Genomic DNA, 8,537 nt, shown 5'->3' on the forward strand with positions numbered 1-8,537 from the left:
CGTTAATTGAACCCTTGAGTCTTGGATCGTTTCATACTTGTTAGTGATGTAAACAGTCCAAGAGTCATTGTCAACCACCTCCCTTGATCAATCCATGATAGGGAGGGGGTTTGAGAGTCTTATTTGTTTTATTTATTGAACTTGGACCCTTTGGTTCATAGGCCATTATGCAATGAAATTGCATCTATTGATGATTTGTGAATCAAGTTTACTACTCCTTTGAGCTGTTTGATAATAAAGAGGGGTAAGTTGTGCAAACAACCCTTGAGAATACCTTGTGCTTGCTCTATTTGCTCTCTGTTGCAGCAGGAAGAACCAGTCATCAGTGGCTGGCAAGCCATCACTTCTAGCCTGCCGTCCACCTTTGCAAAACCAAGCAGTGTACTTTTCTAGCAAAATAGAGCTGATTCTGAGATGAAAAACAGTGCAAGTGTTCTACTGTGCAATAGAGGCATGAGCATTCCTCGTTTCCCGAGGCGGAGTAATTAGAATAGCTAGCTTAGCACTTCTTTCATGTCGTATTCATGTAATTAATTAATTCGTTTTGATTTGTAATTAATTAATTAATTAGTTAGTTCAATTAGTTGGTTAATTTGTTGTAATATTTAATTAGCTAGTTTAGTTGATTATTTCATTTGTTTTGTAATTTGTAGTAATTAGCTTAGCTAGTTAGTTTATTCGGATCCTCTTGCGAGAGGGCGCAAATGGTGTAATAACGTGTATCTCTTCCAACCTTACACCTTTCTCTATTTTATTTACCTGCTTATGATGGCTAGTTTAGAAGCATCATGTTTCATTTAGCATGTCTCATGTTTGCATTCACTTGTATTGCATGCATTGAAGCTCGGTTCATCATTCTAACTTGCATCGTTTAAATACTTCGTTGAATACGTGCTTAGACCGCATGCTATCAAATTGATTCATATGTCATATTAGTAGCCGAGCCTAGTAATTACATATCGTATACGTTGCATTAGTCATATTGCATAGTTAGAATCATGCATTTTTTCTAACTCTTTTGTTTATGTTGGCTTGGAGTATTAGGTGAGCCTTTACTCGCTTTAGCATATCGCATGAGTATGATTGTTGCCATATCCAGCATGTTCACCATGAGGCTAAGTGCTTATATGATATAACTGTTTGAACGCCTATGGATGAAGGCTAGTTTCTTGACTTCGGATTATTTGATCGATGTCCATTTTAACCCACTTTTTCGAGTGACAAATTCACAAAATAATTTCAAATACAACATGAAATCGAATGTTCCAATTCTTGCAAATTAGTCTATACTTGTGTGAGTCACATAGTAAGTTAGCCTAATGAATCAAAACAAGAACATATAATGTAAATAAGAATCACATCATGATTAGTAGAGGCCGATCTTTGATCGGGCGAGTGGGGGTGCTTAATTCATGACCTTCCCCTCTTGTACCTAAGTTCCCGAGCCGAGACAACTTTGGTGATGACGGACTAATGGCCTTTGGCACGAGTCTTGGGTTTCCTAATTTTTCCAAAAATATGTAGGTGGCGACTCTGAAATCTAGCAAAGCAGTCCATTTTTGACATTTTATTTAAAACATCGATTTTCTAAAAAGGAATTGCCGGATTTGGACTCTTTTTGTGTTTTCACTGTTTCACATTGCACTTGTGAAATCAGATTCAGAACCACAGGTAGAGTCCGAACTCTAGGGTATCTCATCTTCTGAAAGGGGGCACAAAAAGTCGAGCTACAGTAGCATGTCAATAATAATTGGGCCTTACCTCGATGTAGCGACCCAATCCCTTGGCAAAGTGGAGGCAGGTGGCAAGAACAAGGCCGGACAAGTATCAATCTTGATGCACATCTCCGGTGGGCAATAGACGCTTTCATGGTCAAAGGGCTGAATAAACAGCAAGTGTTTGCTGTTGTTGCAAAAACTGTGGATGACACTTTTGTTGCTCAGGTTGGGAGCATTCCGAATCAAGGGCCAAGCCATGAAAAGGGATGTCGTACCAGAAACACCCATTTCAACTCCAATCCTACACTCTTAAGAGATCATCAAACACAGTTAACACCTTCCAATCCCTCTGTCAATCCCTCTAGGATTGGTAACTGCTCCTACAAACTGTAGCTCGACTTTTTCGCACTCCCTTTCGGAAGTTCGAAAAGATAGACCTACAGTTCGGACTCCTGCGGTTTTGAATCTAATCTCACAAGTGCAATGTGAAATTGATAAACATCAAAGAGTCCAAATCCAGCAAGTCGTTTGGAAAATCGATTTTTGAATCCAAAATGCTAAAATTGGACTGCTTTGCTAGGTACAGAGTCACCACCTAAATATTTTATTTTGGAGAAATTTAGGAAACCCATGACTCGTGCCAAAGGCTACGTGTCCGTCATCACCAAAGTTGCCTTAGCTCGGGAACTTGGGTACGAGAGGGGAAGGTCATGAATTAAGCACCCTCGCTCCCTCGATCAAAGATTGATCTCAACTAATCATGATATGATTTTTATCAATATTATGCGTTCTTGTTCCGGTTATTAAGCTAGCATTACTATGTGATGCGCACAAGCAAATATAGACTAGTTTGCTTGAATTGGAATAACTCAATTTCATGTTTGTTTTGTGAAAAGGGTTTGAATTTGCCACCTCAAGTGGGCTTAAAGTTTGCAAATTTGCCACCAAACATAGTGAGTTTAAAACTGATTTGCCACTCAACAAAGTGGGCTTAAAACTTATATTCGTTGAATCGTTCTAATTCAAACAACAAGCTTTCATCCACAAGCATTCAAGTAGTTTAACAAGTAAGTATTTAGCCTCATGGTAAGAATGCTAGACATGGCAGCATTCACAATCATGCAAATATGCTAAAGCACTAAAAACTCACCTAGTACTCCAAGCTAAGAAAATATGAGTTATAAAAATATGCATGTTTCCTAACTATACAAGATGTCTAATGCAACACATGGGAAGAATGCAATTAATAGGCTCGGCTACTAATATGGCATATGATTCGATTAAATAGCATGCAGTTAAACACATATTCAAAGAATTATTGAAATGACAATGCAATTAGATTGATGCGCCGAGCGTCGGTGCATGCAAGACAAAATGAATGGATGCAAGCATAAGGCATACTAATTGAAATATGACCCTAATCTAACCATCAAAAGCGATTAAATAAAAGGGAGAAAAACGTGGGGTTGGAAGATATACACATTATTAGATTTTGCTCTCACGAGGGAGAGTCCAAATGAATAAGAACGAAAAAAACTAACTAGCTAAGCTAATTAAGCTAATTTGGCTAATTAGACTAATTATTACAAACCAAAATAAATAACTAGCTAAACTAATTAACTAATTATTACAACAATTGAATGAACTAATTAGCAAGCTAACTAATTAAGTTACAACACCAATGTAAGCAACCTAAGTAATTAAGATATCTAACTACCCTGCCACTACTCCACTTCGGGAAATGAAAGATGTGCATGTGCATGCTCGGATATCACCCGAAAAGGCGTCCGTTTTTCTCCCAAAAGCCTTTGTTTGCAGAGTTGAATACTTCCAGAACAAATTTGCCCATCTTACCAACATTCTGTTGAGATTTACACCAGTGGCTAGCCGGCCACTGGCAAAGACTGCCGGCTAGCTACCGGCCATGAAAGTGACCTGCTAGCCATCAGTAGTGCTTTGCCGGCCACCTGCCGGTCATGGAAAGTCACCTGCCGGTTACTGATGCACTGGTTCATCATGCTGTAATAGAGGACAAACAGAGTAAAGAAAGGGTATTTCCAAGGATTGTCTGCACAACTCACCCTTCATTTTCATGAGTAAATCCAAAGAGTTGTGAATTTAAGCCACAAACCACCAACTCAAGCAATTTTATTGCATGATGGCTTGTGACTTAAGATGTGCAATTTCAATAAAGGCAAAACAAGACACAAACCTCCTCCCTTTCATGAATGATCAAGGGAAGAAGTTGACCTTGGAGACTTGAATCATTTCATCACTAACAAGTATGAAATGGTTCAAGCTTCCATGTGTTCAATTAACGTCCGATTGAACACAACCAAATTATTATCTTGTACCATTTTAGTCCCAAGTTTTAATTACTCAATTTTAGATTACCAACCATTCTTTAATTCATTAAGTCCAATAATGAATTTAAGTCCTCTAATGGAGTGAAGTACTAAACCAAGAGTTAACTTAAGACATGAAAGAGATGTCATGCCATTAATAATGAACCCCTAAAAGGGATTAAACCATTAAGCATGACAACCTCAATCTAATGCTTAAAAGAAAGAGGCTTGAAAGAACTCTCAAAGCAAAACAAAAGCCAAGAAAGGAGGGAGGCTGCAGAAATCATTAGTGTTGAAAATAAGTGAGAAAAGCATAAATAAATATTATCACTCAAAGGAGATGGTGTCTAAGGCCTAAAACACCAAGCGCATGAGGACTATTACACTACAAACATGCAAAACAAAACTCAAACACAATAAACACTTAAAAATAGTCTTAAAACAGGTCTGAAACAGCCCTAAAACATACTGGAATTAGACTAACAAAAGCTAGAATAATAGGCTAAAACATAGAGCATGCTAGGCTAATAAACAAAACACAAGGAGGGAAGGCTACCCCCTCAATTTTTGGACTTCAAAACATGTTTTTAGCCACTGAAATAACTTTAGAATGGTGAACCACCCCTCAACCCTTATTGGCCTTAAACCACAAGTTTCAGCCCAAAAATACAAAGTTTAAACAGCCCAAAAATAGTACAAAAATGTGCTGGAATGAATACAAAAGTAGCTAAAATAATAAGCTTAGACATGGTAATTTAAGCTAGTAAACAAGCTAAAGGAGGGGTAGCTAACCTCTCAATTTTTGGGACTTCAAAACCGCTTTTTTTAGCCTCTGAAACCCTTTGAAAATCAATGGTAAAAAGCTCAAAAAAGGTTGATGAAGAGATGGGAAACACAAGTGGAAAGGCTTAGAGAACAAGGTTCAAAGAAGGGTGGTTAACCCCTCTACCTTTAATAGTCTTAAACCACAAGCTTCAGCCCATAAAAATAAGTTTTAAAGAGCTTAAAAATAGCAAGAAAAGATGAAAAACAAGTGGTGTAAAGATGGTACAAAGGCAAGAGAAGGTATACCTCTTGGAGAGGAATGAACCCTTAAGTCATAAACCACCAATTTCACACTCTCAAGTGCTTCAAAAGCTCAAACTCAAGCTTAAATCATCTCAGCAAAAAGTTCTCTAGGTTTGGTTTAGAGTGTTTGGGCAAAGGCTATGCAAGTTGCAAGATAGAGAGAGAATTGTAGAGAGAGAGGATATTTTCTAAAATATTTCTTCACTTCTAATGTTTTCTAACCTTGAAAGATGAGAGGGAGGTCCTCTATATATAGAAATATATGAGCTTTGGTCGAAAATATCTAAAAATGGACAGCTGGAACAATGTGGAACAGCTGGAGGGAAAATATCTGGTTTTTACACTAATGGCTGGCAAGCTTGCAATGGTGGCCGGCAAGCAAAAAATGGTGGTTTGCCGGCCACAAATGGTTGCTGCTGGCCACTTGCCGGCCATGCCTCCAGGCCTGACTTCAAATGGGCATATCTCTCTCTTCTGAACTCAGTTTTAGGTCATTCTTAAGTCTAAATTGAAGCCCTAGAAGTCTACTTTTCAATGGTGGTAGCCTCATATATAAATTATAAGTGTGCAAAGAGATATGCCTATTTTAGTGAAGGTTGCTCAGTTTTGGCTTAATCGGATTGATGCCTAACTTCAGACAGTCATATCTCCCTCATCCGGACTCGGCTTTAGGAGATTCTTGGGTCTAAAATGAAGCCTCGGAAGTCCACTTTCCAATGGTGGTGGCCTCACTACTAAAGTCCAAGTGTAAAAAAGGATAGGCTTGATTTAGTGAGGTTACTTGGTTTTCCCTTAACGGTTTCAAGCTCAACCACTTCCCTAACTAGTTTTCTTCCCTCCACTCTTATTTTCTTCAACTCCAAACCTCTAAATAAGATGTTTAAATGGATTTTTCAAAGATTTCACCGATTTTTCATTTATTTTCACTTTGTCCTTGCTCGGTTTACCAAAAAGTGCAACTTTTAACGAAATGCGAGCCTCAGAACATCGTAAAAACTTTTTGAAAAATATTTTGAGAGAGAGGGTTTTAAGGTTTAAAATAGTTTTGGTCCAAAATAGGGTGTAACGTTGGGATTTAGAAGCTCTTCTTGCTGAAGAAATCAAACATTTGCACAACATAACTTTCATCATCGAGTGATCAATCAGTGGCACCCAAGTCTTAAGGACGGTCAAAATTGGAGTGTCTACACAAGCCCCTTTTCATGACCTTATCCAAAGCTCTCCAAATTCTCGTAGGACAAGGCCATCTTAAGCTCCTTGACCCTCGGCCTCTCCCTGATCCCCTTTTATCCAGGTATAATGCTGCCAAGTATTGTGCCTTCTATCAACAAACCGGCCAAGACACTGATGGTTGTTTTCGTCTTCACCATGAAATTCAAGACCTAATTGACAATAAGGTCATCACTCCACTAGGTCCTACAAAGTCTATCGGCACTGGATCAATGAACTTGGGGGGATAATGTGACTATGTGATCAAAGAGGAACCACCTACTGATGGCACCCTTTTTACTACAGATGTGGTGGATGACATGTACTGTTTTAGCACTTTGAAAATGCTGTTTATTGTACTTTCAGACTTGGGTATTGAGTCAGTCTTGTTGTATTGAGTTCGTCTCGTTGTATTTAGTCAGTCTTGTTTTGTCGGAGGTTGATGATTTCGGGGCGTGTTAACTGGGGCATCACTTCCCTGTTTGTTTTTGTTTGTCTTTTCACTCTTTCTTTTGAGTCTGTTTCTACCATAAAGCCAGTTGAGCCAGAAGTTCTAAATGAAACGAAAGTTATTTTCATTTACTTCTCTGTGCCTTTAAATCATTACATTGACCAAAGTTTTTTCAAAACTTTTCTATCACTGTGATGAAAACAAAGAGAGAGAAATTCCTTGGGATTTGCAAAATTTGATCAATTGAGAGGAAGAGAGGCGTGCTAAGCCCTTAATGAATGAGATCATGTCTGTTAATGTGAGTATTGAAAAGGATCCTGGCTTGATCTAGATTGGTTTTACATTGTCTTTAGATGAGCACGAACGACTAGTCATTTTATTAAAAGATTTCAAAAATATTTTTGCGTGGTCCCACGAAGACATGCCTGGAATTGATCTTGAGATTGTACAGCATAGGATCACTCTCGGCCTTAAGACTCAACCCCTTTGCTTTCAAACTTTGATTCAGAATGTTCAACGATCAACCAAAATATGAGGTTTGCATGGTCGGATTGGAAGCAACTCTTGAACTAGGGGCAAGAAGGGCAGATGTCATCAAAAGGAAGCTTGCAAAGCTGGATGAGAAGTAGCCCTTGAACTAGGGGCAAAAAGGTCAGATGTGCTCGAAGATTCAAAAGTGGGTCATTTCTCAAATCAATGGAGATCGACAAGAAATCCAAATCCCAGAATCTGAGAGAAGAAAATTTTTGTTGAAAGACAACCGAGCTCTTATCCATGACATGAGGGGAAAATTCAAACCCAATTGGATGGGCTCTTATATCATAAAGATTATTTAGTTAGAGCCAATAGCCATTCTCGTGGATTCAGATGACTTAGAGATTCTATGGCCAATCAACGTGGACAAGTTAAACTTTTCTGTCCTTAAGAGGCTCGCTGGGCCAAAAACTCAGAAGGGCGACCTAGGCAAAAGTTAGAGCAAGAAAAAGAGAAAAAGAACAAAAATGAAAAAATGAAAACAAAGAAAAAAGAAAAAAAAAAGAGAAAAGAGAAAAATGAAAATAAAAGAAAAATAGCTCGCAAGGTTGAAAACCCGGAAGGGCGGCTTTGGCAATAATTAGAGCGCAAAAAGAGAGAGTTAATACCCGAGTGCACCCTAAATCAGGAACTACGTACGACCTGATTTTCATTTTTGGGATACTTAGGCAACTTCATCCTGAAGTTTGGCCCCAACCATTTTCATCCTACTTGTCTCATCCATGTTAGTTGGCTTATCCTTATTCAAACTCGGTTATCCTATCCATATGCAAATTGGCTCATCTTCGTTCAAAATCAATTGTCCTATTCTGTTAGAAGATTTAGCTACAAGACAAATCAAGTTTAGATTTGAGGTTGTGCATCTCAAGAGTTAATTCCTCATTGGTTGAGCAACGACCATTTGCAAAAGCAGTTTTGAGGATTTTTAGTGAAGTTGACTAATTTTCTCGAAAAATATTCATTTTTTTGGGGTCAAAACTGGACCATTTCTTGGACCCAAAAAGGGAAACTTTTCAGTGCTTATAGCCTGACTTACATGATTTCAAATCAGAAAGTCGAACAAACATGTTAATCCAACTCTCATGTTGGTTAAAATTGTTTTAGCAGAAAGCCAAAAATAAAAAATGGTCAAAATGATGAACTAAGGGGCATAGTTGAGTTAGGTTTTCTGTCTTTTCCCTGTTATCAGTGCACTCTCCAGGAAGAGCACAA

The sequence above is a fragment of the Camellia sinensis genome, chromosome 2 (genome assembly GCF_055761805.1).
Source record: "Camellia sinensis isolate YWXY chromosome 2, ASM5576180v1, whole genome shotgun sequence".
Classification (NCBI taxonomy): Eukaryota; Viridiplantae; Streptophyta; class Magnoliopsida; order Ericales; family Theaceae; genus Camellia; species Camellia sinensis.